The following is an 18,130-nucleotide window of genomic DNA, read 5'->3' as shown; positions in this document are numbered from 1 at the left end:
GTAAGTAGTAATGCCTAGAGGAAAAGCCTGATCTTACCACTACTTAGAGCTCTTTCCCTTCATCTCTTCATTGTTACTGTTTCCCTAACCTGCTCTTAAGCCCACAGGCATGCACATACACACACACTCTCTCTCTGTGGGGTATGAACAAAATAGGCATCCTGTCTAAATTAATTTATTTCATGAGATCATTTCTCCACACTCCATTTCACATTGCCTGTGGAGACATAAACCTAGTCTTGAGTAAAAGAATGAGGACTTTGGTCCCTAATTTGGCCCTAAATGTCATGCAGAAAATGTTTTCTTAACTCAATGTGAGCCCTGGAAGGCTTGTTTGCTTGACTTTCAAACACTGCCAGCCAGAAGACACATCATCCTAAAAGACTTTACAGAGAAGGCTAAATCCTTCTCTGGTGGAAAATTTATGCCTGAGAGGATGATACGGTACAGAAAAGATTTGGGAGGGGGGTGGCGGTACATAGGCTTAGTAAAAATTCTTTAGTTGGAAATTCCGGCCCATGGATTCCCAACCAAGCTTAATTTTGTAGACATTAGCTATTATGAATGACCATAATGGTTGGTACAGCCTCATCTCAAATTTCTCAAGAAGAGGAATGTCTCTTAATTAATCATTAAGGAAAAAAAAAATAGAAGAATAAAGCAAGAAGAAAATAACATGTTTGTCTTATTCTAGATAACATTTTAAGCTCTTTGACCCTGCTGGGCCCACAGAAACAGGTCTGTGACACCAAGAAGTAAAATAAATTGCCAGGTCATAACACCTTGCCCATATCAGAACTCCTTTCAATTCAATAAATGATGTGTCATTAGAGGTGGGCCATTAGCATCATGAGGGAGGATATTTCAGGAGCTCTTTTTCTCTCTCTTCTGAACATTGGGGCTGTGGCTGAGTGCCACGATATTCTAATCTACCTGTCAGGAACTTCAAGCAAGAGGTTCTGATGGCTTCTGAGTCCACATTCCAAGGTCCCTATTTGAAACTAGCCTCTCTGTCATCAATATGGTTCTCACGGGCCTTGGGAACCAAGGGCTACTGTGTAGGATGGTTCAGTTCAGTTCAGTTCAGTTCAGTTGCTCAGTTGTGTCCAGCTCTTTGTGACCCCGTGAATCGCAGCACACCAGGCCTCCCTGTCCATCACCAACTCCCGGAGTTCACTCAAACACATGTCCATCGAGTTGGTGATGCCATCCAACCATCTCATCCTCTGTCGTCCCCTTCTCCTCCTGCCCCCAATCCCTCCCAACATCAGGGTCTATTCCAATGAGTCAACTCTTCGCGTGAGGCGGCCCAAGTATTGGAGTTTCAGCTTCAGTATCAGTCCTTCCAATGAACACCCAGGACTGATCTCCTTTAGGATGGACTGGTTGGATCTCCTTGCAGTCCAAGGGACTCTCAAGAGTCTTCTCCAACACCACAGTTCAAAAGCATCAATTCTTCGGTGCTCAGCTTTCTTCACAGTCCAACTCTCACGGTATACAATAGGATGTCTTCTGTCCAGTTTTCACATAGCCATGCTTTTAGAATAAGACTTCCAAGGCCTCTTTAAAGAGCAGAATATATGACATCTGGAAGTGACGATAATCCATGATCTCTTATTTATACCCTGCAACAGTGTCTCTCAGTTACAAGTTTGTATAAGGATCATATAAACCACACCGAAAACACCAATTACTACTTCCCTCTCCCAGAATTCATTAGGTTGGGGATGGGCAGATATTTTACATTTTAATAAATTCCCATGTTATGCTGATGCTGCTGGTAGGAGCCTCACACTTTGAGTGGCACTGTTCTAGAACTAACTTTTCAGATTAACCAGTTACCTAATGCAGATTTGAAGAAATGGGAAAGATACAGACAGTGATGGAGAAAGGAGAATGAAAATATTTTCAGAATTTGTTAATGGAGGTCAAATATGAAAGCGAGTTCCCCAGAAGCAAGCTCTGGGACCTTGTGGGAGAGGATGAAGAATAAGAGAGGAAGGCAGATAGAAGAGGACTTCATAGAAAATGTCCTCTCTTCACATATTTAACCAAGGCCAATGCTGGTACTGACAACTGCCATCCAAGCTCTTCCTGTCTTCTCCACCTGTGAATGGAAACCCTTCAGAACATGGAGTGCCATACCTTTTGACAGTAAACTTGAAGCATGACTTCCCTGGTGGCTCAGACGGTAAAGCGTCTGTCTATAATGCAGGAGACCTGGGTTCGATCCCTGGGTAGGGAAGATTCCCTGGAGAAGGAAATGGCAGCCCCCTCCAGTACTCCTGCCTAGATAATCCCATGGGCGGAGGAGCCTGGTGCAGGCTACTGTCCATGGGGTCACAAAGAGTCAGACATGACTGAGTGACTTCACTTTCACTTTCTTTCACTTTGAAGCATGATAAACCAATCAGCAAGATGTGAGTCAATTATTATTCTTGAATGACTAGAAAATTCTACTTGCCTTTAAAGTTGAATCTATTCAAATGAATGATGGGAAGAAACTGGCATGGGGGGGGGCACTGCAGGGGAGGGAGAGAGAATGGGTTGCTCGGTGCACTTTGAGCTGGGACATTGGGATACTGTGTACTGTTCTTTTGAATTCACCAAAGAATCTCAGACATGGATCTGCCTAGTCAGGATCCTTAGTAAACTTTGATTGACCATATTGTCCAGCCTGGCAGAAGTTCAGTCTGCTCTTTGTTGCTTCAGAAATGGAAAAGTTGAGAACAACTGCCAAGTCTTTGAAGTGTGTGCCTGTGGGGCTGGGCCTCACAGCTGCTCAAACCTGAAAATAATTAAGTATTTCACCATTGCAATGACTCAGTTGGGGTTAGAACCTCGCCAGATTGGAGTCTGACTATTTTTAATGCATGAATTTCAAAAATAGTTGAGAGGTGTGGTCCAGAATATAATACATCCCCAAAAACTCATGCCCTCATGTAGTTTCTGGCAACCCAAGGCCTCTATGGCAGCCCACAAATCCACCAGTCCCATTACTAAAGCAGCCCCCAATTCTTTAGACTTTCCTGATTTCTCTTTGTTCCTCCCTCATCAGAAAGTGTCTCCTATGTCCTAAAATGCACTAAAATAGTAAAAGTGACTGTGGCTAGGTAATTTGATGACCACCACAGCTGGCTTCTTCTTGTCATTCATGCCTTAGCTTACTGATTACCTTTTCAAAGAAACTTTCCCTGACCATCCAATGTAAGGAAGCAGTCCTTAAAAAAAAATCATCACACACTGTTTTCTCCACATCATTGACTACTCTCTCAGAAATGGCCTTGTTATCTTATTTATTTACTAGCTCCCTCCCCACCTTCAGTGTGAGCTCCATGTGAGCTGAGATCTTGTCATTCTTATTGATGACAGTATCTCCAGTGCCGAGACCTGTGTGTGGCACATGGTAGATGCTCAAAGCTCTTTGTTGATTAGCACTGAAGCCAAGGTGGAGATTAATGATGTTTACAGGTTAGCCCTACAAGGTAAAACACATTTCAATAAGACCCTCAATTCTTTAACTCATAGGAACAACAACAACAAAAATGTGGACATTTCAGTCTCTCCAGGGGAGCCTGAGCCAGGTTATGGTGGTGACTAGCTCAAGCCCCATACAAATGCTGGCATGTTCCATCACAAAAAGGACTTTTTTTTTGTCTGATGGTCCCTAGGTTATACATTTTAGAGGAAAGTAACATTGTTTCAAAGCTTTGTACTAGGGTTAAAATAAATTATAAAATCCAAGTACACAAACCCTTCTTATCTCTGCCTAAAATGAGTCTTTATTCATCTGTTTTAAATTGAACACATGTACTTTCCTTTATTGCTCATGTCCTTTCTGTTTCCCAAAGGACCAGAAAAGGGAAATAACAGGAGACAGTGACGGTGATGTTCTCTAGGATTTGTGGAGATACTTTGCTTTTGTTATTTGCCAGAACTCTTTAAAGAGTTTGAGAAAAGGGGAAAGTCTAAGTTCTGAAAGGTATTTCTTAGCGATGGTACCTCCCCAAGACTATGGGGAGTGGCGTTAGAGGTAAAGAAGCCACTTGCCAACGTAGGAGATGCAAGAGATGCGGGTTCAATCCTTGAGTTGGGAAGATCCCCTGGAGAAGAGAATGGCTATCCACTCCAGTATTCTTGACTGAGAAATCCCATGGATGGAGCAGCCTGGTGGCTACAGTCCATGGGGTTGCTAATAGTCGTACTCAACTGAGCACATGGCCTAGAACAGTAATTTATGAAGTGTGGTCCTCAGATCAGCAGCATCATTACCACCGATGAATTTATTAAAAATGTTAATTCTCCAGCATGACTCCAGACTCAAGGTGTTGGTAGGGCTGGATTCCTGGGGAGGATCTAGGGGAGAATACATTTTGTATGTGTGCCTTTTGGAGCTTTTGGTGGTGGCCAGTAGTTTTTGACTTGCAACCTCATCAGTCCAGTCTCTGCCTCTGCCTCTGGGAATCAGAAACTTGGGTGGAGATAGCCATTCATGTTTTGACTAGCTGGTTCAGATGCATGCCGAAATTTGAGTACCACTATCTAGAACCTTGCTACTCAATATATGACCTGCAGGCTAGCAGCATCAACATTACCTGGGAGCTTATTAGAAGCACAGAACCACAGGCCCTGCAATAGACCCCAAGAGTCATAATCAACATTTTAACAAGACCTTCAGGGGATTATTACCAACATTAAAATTAGAAACATGGGATCTAGAGTCTACTGGAATGTTCTGGTAATAAATCATACAAAAAATTCAGGATATTAAAATATTGTGCCTTGCTTTTGTACTACATTTTTAGGAGCTAACAAGGTTTTAATTTTCTTAAACTAATACATTTAAAGAGTAGGAGTAATCCAAATTTCTTTTTCCATGACAGCTTTTCTTAAGGTGTGCTCTTCAGATAAATCCTCTGGAGTACTTACTTAAATTCATATTCCTTGACCTCAGGAATTCCATACCTCAGTTCCATTAAATTAAAATTTACAGAGATATGTCTTGGAATCTGCATTTTTAACATGCACCTTGGTGATTCTCATATATTTTGGTCTAAAGGTGGTATGCTTTTTTTTTAGAGATAGTTTTCTCTAATTTAAACCTTCAGATTTGCCCTTGAACATTAACATTTGTCAACATCTAATGAGGAAATTGGCATGAAAACCAATGCTATTAGAAGAAAAAGCTGAATAAATTTTACTATACATTAATATGTTAATAAGTTAAATAATTACAGACAACTGCTTAAGGCTATAATCTCTTCCTTTGATGTTTCTGATATTAGCACATTGAAAGTTAAAAAGGTACTTTTCTGAGAAACCTAGCAATCCGTAAAAGTCTTGGAAAAAGGGCCCCCATTTATGTTGGATAAGAGTCTCTTTTTCTCTTATCATTTTCCCATCAAATTATTTTCTATCAAGAATACAAGCTGCTGTGAAAAATTAAAAATATGATCAAGGAGAATTCACCCCTTCATCCTTGTTCATGCCTTCCTTCCTTCATTTTGTTGAGGTTGCGTGAGAGCTGCCAAGACATCCACACTGGTTAACAAATGGCTAATTGACAGTCACCCATCTGTTGATGTGATTGTGGCTGTTTTCAGATGGAGTCAATGATCATTAGATTTTGTTTCCCCTCATGGGGGAAAGCTGTGACATACTGATTACCTGACGGTGTTAGAAAGATTTCTGACTTATTGTTTATGTACACTAAATAAATTTTTCTTAAGTTTAGTGGTCTTGTCTCACCACTAGTTTCTGTCTAAATCCATAGTTCAATTATTTTTACAACTGCATACAGATACTGCAGTTTTTAATGGTAGTGGTGTATAAATTGTGGTTCATACATTGGAGTATTGCAGAAATAATTGGCAAAATTGGATGATTTGCCTTTCTAAGCTTAAGCAATTCTGCCCCTCCCCGCCCTCCACATTCTGTGCTTTCTCATATGCCCTGTGAACTCTCTGCTATATAAAATATATAAAAGCATTTCTAGGGTGAGAGGGGAAGATGCAAGAGTGATGCTCTAATCTTTTCACAGTGGAAAGACTTAACTATACGTGGCCAAAGAGAGTAGCCTTGAAGCAGTACACACACAGTGACAATCAAGCTCTGAGGCCTGACATCAATGTAGCTCTTCTCTTTGGACAGCAGCTCAGCAATATTAGTGTGGGATATCACAGTTGCTGTGTGGTGCTATTCTTGTTTTTCTCCCCTACTTTTTTGTACTTAACCAGCGACAATCTCTTCTCCTTGTGAGATTGGCCTCTCATCAAGACTGGGATCCATATGTGGAAACGAGTCTACCTTATAGTAACTGTCTCTTTTTTGGAATAAACATACAGGTCTTATCTAAGTCTATAGGATGATTTGGGTTTCTTCAAAACATTTAACAGCTTACACAACTCAATATTGGGCTTCCCAGGTGGTGCTAGTGGTAAAGAACCCACCTGCCAATGAAGGAGACTTACAGAGACGTGCGTTCGGATCCCTGGATCGGGAAGATCCACTGGAGGAGTGCGTGGCAACCCACTCCAATATTCTTGCCTGGAAATCCCTTGAATAGAGGAGCCTGTTGGGCTACAGTCCATAGGATCATAAAGAGTTGGACATAACTGAAGTGACTTAGCACACACACATGCAAGCACAGCTCAATATTACAGGCTTCCCAGATGGCTCAGTGGTAAAGAATTTGCCTAACAATGAAGGAGACACAGGAAACATGAGTTTGATCCCTGGGTTGGGAAGATCTCCTGGAGGAGGAAACGGCAACCTACTTCAGTATTATTGCCTGGAAAATCCCATGGACAGAGAAGCCTGGTGGGCTATAGTTTAACACGACTGAGCACTCATGCACACAGGGCTCAGTATTTAAAAAAAAAAAAAAAAGCCAAAAGGCACATGAAAAGATGCTCAACATTGCTAGTTACTAGAGAAATGCATCCATCTAAATGGTTTCATCTAAGATTAGCATGTTGCAATGTGTAATATGAAAATAAGGGAGTACAAGGTACTTGGCAAAAGGATTTTTACAAGAATTATTGAAATGATAAAGAATGCAATCCAAGCTGGATGTAGGGGAAGTGAAGGGAGGAGAGGACTAGTGGGCTGGGGGGGAGTAGAGGCATCAGTGGCCTGAAGGCTCCAGTGAGGTCAGAAGGCAAGTTTAGTGGGAGGTGTTGAACAAACATTCTGGGAGAAAGGAAATTTGTATCTCTAATGTGGGATATATGAATTAAGACTACAGAGATGGTGCAGCTAGGGATGACCAAGTGATCCTATGAGTAAGAAAGAAAGTGACTGTAGATGAGGAAATTAAGGAACTAAGGCAACAGTATGTTAAATGGACTCTTTTTTTAAAAAAAAGTGGAGTGTAGTTGATTTAGTGTTGTTTAGTTTTAGGTATACAGCAAAATGATTTAGCTATATAGATGTAGATAACTTTTTTAGATTCTTTTCCTTTATAGGTTATTACAGAATATTGAGCACTGTTTCCTGTGCTATGTAGTAGGTCCTTTTGTTAGTTACCTTTTTCATATATAGTGTAATATGTTCATCCCAAACCCATAATGTATCCCTCCCTCCACCCCCATTGGGCTCTTAACTATACATCTAAAGTCACCGGAGGAATAGGAAGACGTGTTGGAGAGCATGATAGTGACCCAGGACCAGGGCTTTGATGATCAAGGGAGAATGATGGTGAAAGAACAAAAAATATTGATGAAAATAGCAAAGATAAGAAGTAGAGGATGAGAAAGCCAAAACCATAGGCCTCAGGGAATTTTTTAAAAATATAAGATTGGAGGAGCCCTAGTCTGAGAGACGTGTTCTTGTTGGAAATCCAGGCTTTAAGACCTGTGACAGAGGGGCACTGGGAGAAGAGATTAAGGATTTGAGGCTGCTTGCTGGTTATGGATTCTTTACCAACTGAGCTGCCAGGGAAGCTGATTGGTAAAGAATCCATACCATTCATATAAGAAAAGAAAATGGGTACAATTGTTTTTCTGTGCTTTTCAACAAATAAAGAAATAAGGGCTTAGGAAGGATGACTGGCTGCCTGAAGTCTGCTGAGTTAAGAGACAGTGAAGCCAGGATCGGAGCCCCAGGCCTCTAACTGCCAGTCTAGTTCTCTTTCCACCCCCTCAGGAAGCAGAGGGCCAAATGATCCGGCAACAAAGCCAAGTTTTCCAGGTCTCTGGGTCTTCCTGTCTCTTCAAAGGCATTTATTATTTCATCTATTCTGATTAAAATTTGTGATGACAAATTGTGGTTTGTTAACTGTAAACCCTTTTAAAAAATGTTTTGAGTGGCTTTAAATGATTCACTGAATTCTATCATCATTTATTTCAAATGAGCACATTGGAAACCAAGAACTATAATGTCTATGAGTCATGTCTTGGAGAAGGGAGGGAAAAGAGCAATGAGGATAACATTTTCCCACCGGACAGCATTTAGATTCTCCTTATTCAAGGAACTCATGTGAACATGCGTTTAACAAATACTTTAGATGTAACACACGCTCCTCCCAACCCCCACTCAAAAGAAGAGTAAACTAAATTATTGAGAACACATAGGTAACTTTTCTTAAAATAATTTAGGGCTTACATTTTAATAACTATCTCCAAGTATTAGATTTAAATCCATGCTTTTACTAGCAAAAATTTTATTTTCCAAAAATGTATTTGAGGAATGATATGGCCATGTAAAATTGGCATCAGACAACTTTCCACAGCTAAATATCTGGAAGGGTCATTAAAATGGGCTATTTCAGAATGGATTTATCCCTGATTCAGGCATCTGTACGTGTGTGTGTCCCAAAGTGCACATTTTAGTTCAGTGAAAACCATCTGTGAAGATGCTGGCTACTCTTCGAACCAGTCTCCATTGATGATTAGTCATGAGTTACCTGCATTTTTACATCCTAAGTTAGTCTAAGCCTGTTTGAAGCACTGATTGAACTCAGCTTTTATTCACGGGAACATTTGGTTTGTTGAGACTCCTGGAATAGTTTAACTGCTTCCATAGTAAATACATTTTTCTGTGATTATACTTAATAGGCTCCTGACATCCATCAAACAAAGTCGACTTACACTTTGAGGCAGAATACTCCAGACAGTATTTCAAACTTAATTCTCCAACTGGAATGAAAACAAGAAACTACATTGATAAAAAGGAAGTTTTGATTTGGCAGGATTTCTGAAAAATCCTCTTTACAGCTTGCTGGGCAAACTGGTAGTCTAACCTTCTGGAAAAAGAATTAGATAGCTCATTAGAGGTTCAAGGCTACACTCATATTTCACTCCATTGTTCATGTTAAAATCTATGTTCTGTCCAGCATTGTATGTGAAAACGTAAGAGGGAACAGAATGAAGCTTTTAATTTAAAAATCCTCACAGCTGGGCTTTATTTTAAACTGGTGATTTAAAAGCAATAAATGTTTTTAATTTTATACTTTGCAGAAGAAGAGTTCACATCTTTTCCTTTAAAGGCTGAACCAAGTGAATAATTTAAAAACAGCAAGTTTGTAATTGGCAAGATGAGACATGAATTAAAAAGAAGGAAATTAAGATTTTAAAAGATGTAAGAGGTAGGAGTTAGAATGATGTGAGTGTGACATGCAAGTACATTTGTAAAACTTAGCTTGGGTTGATATTATTATTTCTACAACAAAATTTTTATCCTTGCTGCTAAGAACTATTTAAAATTATATATAACTATATATTTCATATATATAATTAAAGGTGGGCATATGACTCTATGTTTATGTATTTATGTTGAATGCAGAGTTCCAAAGAATAGCTAGGAGAGATAAGAAAGTCTTCCTCAGCAATCAATGCAAAGAAATAGAGGAAAACCAGCAGAATGGGAAAGACTAGAGATCTCGTCAAGAAAACTAGAGATACCAAGTGAACATTTCACGCAAAGATGGGTTCAATAAAGGACAGAAATGGTATGGACCTAACAGAAGCAGAAGATATTAAGAAGAGGTGGCAAGAATACACAGAACTGTACAAAAAAGATCTTCACGACCCAGATAATCACAATGTTGTGATCACTCACCTAGAGCCAGAAATCCTGGAGTGTGAAGTCAAGTGGGCCTTAGAAAGCATTACTACAAACAAAGCTAGTGGATGTGATGGAATTCCAGTTGAGCTATTTCAAATCCTGAAAGATGATGCTGTGAAAGTGCTGCATTCAATATGCCAGCAAATTTGGAAAACTCAGCAGTGGCCATAGGACTGGAAAAGGTCAGTTTTCATTCCAATCCCTAAGAAAGGCAATCCCAAAGAATGCTCAAACTACCGCACAATTGCACTCATCTCACATGCTAGTTAAGTAATGCTCAAAATTCTCCAAGCCAGCCTTCAGCAATACGTGAACCATGAACTTCCAGATGTTCAAGCTGGTTTTAGAAACGGCAGAGGAACCAGAGATCAAATTGCCAATATCCGCTGGATCATCGAAAAAGCAAGAGAGTTCCAGAAAAACATCTATTTCCAAAAAGACATCTATTTCTGCTTTATTGACTATGCCAAAGCCTTCGACTGTGTGGATCACAATAAGCTATGGAAAATTCTGAAAGACATGGGAATACCAGACCACCTGACCTGCCTCTTGAGAAACCTGTATGCAGGTCAGGAAGCAACAGTTAGAATGGACATGGAACAACAGACTGGTTCCAAATAGGAAAAGGAGTACATCAAGGCTGTATATTGTCACCCTACTTATTTAACTTATATGCAGAGTACATCATGAGAAACATTTGGGCTGGAAGAAGCACAATCTGGAATCAAGATTGCTGGGAAAAATATCAATAACCTCAGATATGCAGATGACACCACCCTTATGGCAGAAAGTGAAGAGGAACTAAAAAGCCTCTTGATGAAAGTGAAAGAGGAGAGTGAAAAAGTTGGCTTAAAGCTCAACATTCAGAAAACTAAGATCATGGTATCTGGTCCCATCACCTCATGGGAAATATATGGGGAGACAGTGGAAACAGTGTCAGACTTTATTTTTTGGGGCTCCAAAATCACTGCAGATGGTGACTGCAGTCATGAAATTAAAAGACACTTACTCCTTGGAAGGAAATACCAACATAGACAGCATATTAAAAAGCAAGAGACATTACTTTGCCAACAAAGGTCTGTCTGGTCAAGGCTATGATTTTTCCAGTGGTCATGTATAGATGTGAGAGTTGGACTGTGAAGAAAGCTGAGCGCCGAAAAATTGATGTTTTTGAACTATGGTGTTGTAGAAGACTCTTGAAAGTCCCTTGGACTGCAAGGAGATCCAACCAGTCCATCCTGAAGGAGATCACTCCCGGGTGTTCATTGGAAGGACTGATGCTGAAGCTGAAACTCCAATACTTTGGCCATCTCATGTGAAGAGTTGACTCATTGGAAAAGACCCTGATGCTGGGAGGGATTGGGGGCAGGAGGAGAAGGGGACGACAGAGGATGAGATGGCTGGATGGCATCACCGACTCGATGGGCATGGGTTTGGGTAGACTCCGGGAGTTTGTGATGGACAGGGAGGCCTGGCGTGCTGTGATTCATGAGGTCGCAAAGAGTCGGACACGACTGAGCAACTGAACTGAACTGACTGATGCTTTTTTAAGTTCTTTTTATCCTTTTAGTAAGTAACATTATTGGTGTCTAAGGTATTTTTAGTTTTTTTTTTCTTAAAGAAAAATTTTACATTGAAATTTCCCTTTATAAACATTCATAAGCTATCATATTCATGTGATGGCTATCACTGAACTAGTTTTAGTCACTCCTTTGGTTCTAGTTTCCTAACTGAATTTCACAGAGTCTGCTGAAGATGAAATTTAACCTGTGTAGAGTCCTTCAGAAAAGTAGATGTTGCAAGTCCCTTTAATAATTCATACCTTTAACAATTCTGACTCTCAGTAAAATTTCCTTCATTTCTTAACTAAAGACCAAGTAGGAAGCAATTAGCCCTTGTCCATAAATAAATTATCTTTTCCAGTTCTTTCGATTTCTTTCCTGTAGTCTTTCTAAAACAATCCTTTAATGAAATGTGAAAATAACACAAATGAATGCAAAAGAATCACCCTCCAGTTCTTCAGCATTCTTTTTCTCTTTGGTGTATCACAAACATGGGGGTTCTAAGGGTGAGATCCAGGGTGAAACAGACTGAACTCCAAATCCCAGCTTAGTCTCTTATTATCGGTTGACCATGACTTAGTTAGGTATCAGTTTTCTTATCTGGAAGATGGGGAGGAAAAATGGGGAGAATATCCTTTTTTTCCAATGTGAACATTAAGTGGATTAAATGACATAATGCTTATCATACTACTAGGACTGTATGAAGTGCTCAAAATAAACTCGATAAAAATCCTAGTTCAGATTTTGACTTAAAGTATATAATATTGAATACATATTTTAGTTTGAAGATAAAATATCTGTGCAGAGAGATTAAACATTCTTATTTAACATGCTTCTGTGAATAAGTTGAATGTAGGGAATTTTAACTTGTTAGTTCATTTTTGTGTAAAACTTTTGCAAACAACTAGGAATTACAAAATAAAACAATACTCTCAAATGAAAAACTGTACTCCATATATAAACTACATATTGTGAGAAGTTACTCAGAAGTGCTGTATTACAATATCTATTTTTCTAAAGCTCACTCAGTTACAATTGTGACTTTATACAGAAGTTGAGTTCTTACTCCTAGACAATAAAATTTTCATTTATATTACATTTTATGAGGCATTTTTATATTATTAGTTCCTTTTATCATCACAAAATTCTTGCAAGACAGGTAGAGGAAATCCAAACTTATTATTTGCAAAATATCACCTTATTTTGCAGGTAAAGAAAATCAAGCTTTGGAGAAAGTAGGTAACTTGCCTTAGGACACAGAGTTCCTAAGGAAGAAGAACTCATTTTCTGTCACTAGTTCTTGGGTTCCCTCTTGCCCCCACCTCCACCCTCATGTTGCCTCTGCCAGCGTTGTCAATGACAAGGTTCAGAGTTAAGTACAAGAGGTCAGCAAAGGAAAGGTATTTGACCTTACTCTTACCATCTTCCAGGCCCTGTGCTTGGAAGGGTCATGAGACAGACAAACTTCTAATTTCCTGCCTCTTTGGACTATTATCTGTCTATAGACATGATTAAAGATGGCACATGAGACAGAAATGGGAGTGCTCAGGAGTAGGAAAAAGAGGGCAAGACAGAGTCTCAACATGCAGAGGGAGGAGGGCCAGGATTTAGAGAAGGGGAGGTAAGAGGAGGGAGAACATGTCTACTTTGTTTTGTTTTGCCTAGCCATAAAGAGTCTCCAAGCAACTAGCAAGTAATAATAACCTGTTCTATCTTAGAGAGCTAATTTTCTTCCCCCAGATCAGTGGGAGTGAATAAAATCTTATATTAAAATATTTATCTAACTCAACACTAAAAGGATGAATAACCCAATTAAACAACAGGCAATGATATGATTAGACACTTTTCCTAAGAAAGTACATAAATGGCCAAAGATGTGGCCAATAATCAATATTATTATCATTACAGAAATACAAACTAAAACCACAGTGAGATGCCACTTCATACTCACTAGGATGGCTAACCTAAAAAAAGACAAATAATAACTAGTGTTGGTGAGGGTGTGGGGAAATTGGAATCCCCATGCACTGCTGGTGGAAATGTAATGGGGCAATGGCTTTAGGAAACAGCCTGGCAGTTCCCCAAAAAGCTAAATATAAAATTCTCATATTTTCCAGCAATTCTACTCCTAGGTTAAACTCAAGAGAGCTGGAAACATACATCCTATAATGTGTATGAAATATGAAAACAGTTAAGTGAAAGAAGTTAGACACAGAAGGCCACATAGTATCTGATTCTGCTTACATGAAATGTCCAGAATAGACCAATCCATAAAGACAGAAAAGTAGATCAGTGTTTGCCATGGACTGTGAAAGGGAAAGATGGAGAATGATTCCTAATAGGGATGAGATTTCTTTGGGGAATGAGAAAAATGTTCTGAAACTAGTTGGTGGTGATGGCTGCACAACTATATGTCTATACCGAAACCTTAAATTGCATACTTTAAAAGTGTGAATTTTATAGTATGTGAATTATATCTCAATAAAAAATCCTTTTCCAAGATGGTGATAATAGCTGACATTTATTAAAGGGTGGTGCTAGACGCTGTACTATGACTTTTCTGGATTCTATAATTCTGGTAACAACCACAGGAATACGTACTCTTATGATTTCCATCTTACAGAGGAGGGAACCAAGGCTTACACAGACTCAATACTCTGCCTCACGTCACATGAAGTTTGACAGCAGACTCTGGTTTTACTACACAGGGCCTCGTGATAAGCATGGCTAAACCTCATATATCTTCTGTTCTCTCTTTACAGCCATCATGGGGTTTTCAGCTTTAGTGTTTTTAACCTTTTGCTATTTTATTCTTTCAGGATTCTGCAATTGGATGTTCTACTAGTCAAGAATAGGAATAGGTCTCAGCAGTGGTCCACTTCCCACCCCAATAAAGGATTTTACTCAAGTTTGGCTTTATCCCTGGTTTCTTAATATGCCATTCCCTTAGAGCAGCCCTTTTGATACCCTGATCTAAATGAAAGGCCTCTCCTTAAAGGCTCTCACTGAAGTTTGCATTTCTTTTTTATGGTGCCTATCACAGCCCTGAGAAGATCTGATTGACATGTGTCTCCTGCCCTAGTCTACGAAACCCATGATGTCAGAGGCCATGTCTATTTTGTTCACTCAGCAAGTAGTACCAAGCCCACCGCAGGAGCTCAATAAGTGTCAGCTGAATGACTGAACACCATCACTGTAAGAAGACTCCCACAATCTTCACGTTTCTCTACTTTCTCCCACTGTACAGAGTCTCTTTTCAGAATTTTATATGTCATTCCTCTGGCTTCTGGATCCAGGGCTTCAACTTGGCGTGGGAGTGCTTCAGAACCGCTGCTGGCTCGCGCTGCTGGAAAGTGACGCACCAGCGGGAAGCTTTGGCTTCGGTTCTAACCTCAGAGACTTCACTAGAACGTCTCCTCTGGGTCCTGCTCGCTTAACTCTGACTGTGATTTTGGCGTTCACCTCATTTCTTGCCTCTGTTAGCTCTCGTGACTGTTCGTAGCAGCGTTTCCCATTAACTCCCCCATGATCCCAAACAACTTTACTCCTAAAAATCTCCCACCACCACTTAAGTGTTAAATATGTACCTTGCAATAGTCCCAAGATATAAATAAGTGAAGTATCCCAGAAATGTTAATTGCTTCTGGTTGTACAGCAAATAAGTGGTAAAAACCAGAGTGGGAAACTACTTAATTCTAAACCCCCTAAGGCCTCTGTTTTATATATCTAAGTTTTCCTAACCATACCCAGCACAATGCCTGGTGCATATTACAGCTTATTAAATATTTGTTGAATGTGAACCCTGAATTCTTGCTGATGATAACTCGTACTCCATTCTACATCAGCTGTTACCCAAACTCTGAAAATATCTCCCCCCTACTAAACTTTCTAAGTTTGGAATTCAGTTCAGTTCAGTTCAATAGCTCAGTCGTGTCTGATTCTTTGTGATCCCATGAACTACAGCACTCCAGGCCTCCCTGTCCATCACCAACTCCCAGAGTTTACCCAAACTCATGTCCATTAAGTTGGTGATGCCATCCAACCATCTCATCCTCTGTCATCCCCTTCTCCTCCTGCCCTCAATCTTTTCCAGCATCAGAGTCTTTTCAAATGAGTCAGCTCTTCACATCAGGTAGCCAAAGTACTGGAGTTTCAGCTTCAACATCAGACTTTCCAATGAATACCCAGGACTGATCTCCTTTAGGATGGACAGGTTGGATCTCCTTGCAGTCCAAGGGACTTTCAAGAGTCTTCTACAACACCATAGTTCAAAAGCATCAATTCTTTGGCGCTCAGCTTTCTTTATAGTCCAACTCTCACATCCATATATGACTACTGGAAAAATCACAGTCTTGACTAGATGGACCTTTGTTGACAAAGTAATGTCTCTGCTTTTTAATACGCTATCTAGGTTGGTCATAACTTTCCTTCCAAGGAGTAAGCGTCTTTTAATTTCATGGCTGCAGTCACCATCTGCAGTGATTTTGGAGCCCAGAAAAATAAAGTCTGACACTGTTTCCACTGTCTCCCCATCTATTTCCCATGAGGTGATGGGACCAGATACCATGATCTTAGTTTTCTGAATGTTGAACTTTAAGCCAATGTTTTCACTCTCATCTTTCACTTTCATCAAGAGGCTCTTTAGTTCTTCTTCACTTTCTGCCATAAGGGTGGTGTCATCTGCATATCTGAGGCTATTGCTATTTCTCCCAGCAATCTTGATTCCAGCTTGTGCTTCTTCCAGCCCAGCGTTTCTCAAGATGTACTCTGCATATAAGTTAAATAAGTAGGATGACAATATACAGCCTTGATGTACTCCTTTTCCTATTTGGAACCAGTCTGTTGTTCCATGTCCTTTCTAACTGTTGCTTCCTGACCTGCATACAGGTTTCTCAAGAGGCAGGTCAGGTGGTCTGGTATTCCCATGTCTTTCAGAATTTTCCACAGCTTATTGTGATCCACACAGTCGAAGGCTTTGGCATAGTCAATAAAGCAGAAATAGATGTCTTTTTGGAAATAGATGTTTTTCTGGAACTCTCTTGCTTTTTCGATGATCCAGCGGATATTGGCAATTTGATCTCTGGTTCCTCTGCCGTTTCTAAAACCAGCTTGAACATCTGGAAGTTCATGGTTCACGTATTGCTGAAGGCTGGCTTGGAGAATTTTGAGCATTACTTAACTAGCATGTGAGATGAGTGCAATTGTGCGGTAGTTTGAGCATTCTTTGGGATTGCCTTTCTTAGGGATTGGAATGAAAACTGACCTTTTCCAGTCCTATGGCCACTGCTGAGTTTTCCAAATTTGCTGGCATATTGAATGCAGCACTTTCACAGCATCATCTTTCAGGATTTGAAATAGCTCAACTGGAATTCCATCACATCCACTAGCTTTGTTTGTAGTAATGCTTTCTAAGGCCCACTTGACTTCACACTCCAGGATGTCTGGGTCTAGGTGAGTGATAACACCATCATGATTATCTGTTTGGAGTAGGAATGCCCAAATTCTAAATGGACCTAACCAAAGCCATCAAACAACCCCACTTTCTCAGTTTTTGGTAGCACTAATATTGACACCACCATTTTTTAAAGCTTTATTGGATAACAGTTGATTTATAATGTTGTGTTAATTTTTGTTGTACAGCAGAGTGAGTCAGTTATACATATAGCCACTCTATTTTTAGATTTGTTTCCCACATAGGTCATTACAGAGTACTGAGTAGAACTCCCTGGCACCAACATTTTTTAAGCCATCTTCAGTTGAAATCCGTCTTTTCAATTCTCCAGTCTCGTTAATACACATAAGCAATGGTCAAGTCCTATAGATTCTTTTTTTTTTTGGCCATGCCACATGGCTTGTGAGATCTTAGCTCCCCTACCAGGGATTGAATTTGGGCCTTCAGCAGTAAATGCACAGAGTCTTAACCACTGGACCACCAGGGAATTCCCAAGTCATATTGATTCTGCTTGCAAAGTACCTCTGTGTTTTCATTTCAATTCCCACTGCATCCCGTTCAGAGTCTCATTACCTTTCAACCAGACTTCTCTTAATAAACACTCCTGACTCCCTCCTGCTAAGCTCTCCCAGCTCCAACAGTGCCTAGATACTGTTTCTAGATTAACTTTTTTATTCTGATATATTCTTGTGAAAAAGCTTTCAGTAACTCCTTACACTATTCTGTACAACTTTAAATTTCATGTAGTTCCAAGTGGCTCAAAAAATAGTCCCAGTTTACCTTACTACCCTTATTGTTTCCTTCTGTGTTACACAATTTCTCTGGGCAAGCCAAAAGAAACTCCCCAGTATTTCCTGTTCGTAACTTGTTTCCTCTCTCCATGCCACCTATGATTTATTCCTTATGTTCAAATGCCTGCATCTTGACCTGAACATCTCAAATGAGAACTCTTTCAGGAATCTTTTCTTAATTCCTGCAACCAGATGAAGTTCCTGCCACTCTTGCCACTTTTGACTCTTCTAGATATCTCTTTATGCCTCTTCTGTGGTTT

General features: G+C 39.9%; 1 non-coding gene and 1 pseudogene across 1 annotated transcript; both read left to right on the top strand.

Moving 5' to 3' along the window:
* LOC122440897 overlaps positions 1–15,129 on the top strand; it is a 52,221-nt pseudogene extending 37,092 nt beyond the window's left edge.
* On the top strand, positions 2,174–2,245 carry TRNAY-AUA. Its single transcript has one exon. It is a non-coding gene; the product is annotated as a tRNA-Tyr (tRNA).
* Positions 15,130–18,130: the final 3,001 nt, after the last annotated feature.

Source organism: Cervus canadensis, chromosome 4, assembly GCF_019320065.1.
Source record: "Cervus canadensis isolate Bull #8, Minnesota chromosome 4, ASM1932006v1, whole genome shotgun sequence".
NCBI lineage: Eukaryota > Metazoa > Chordata > Mammalia > Artiodactyla > Cervidae > Cervus > Cervus canadensis.
The sequence above is the reverse complement of the archived record's forward strand: the minus strand, read 5'-3'. Positions and strand labels throughout refer to the sequence as shown.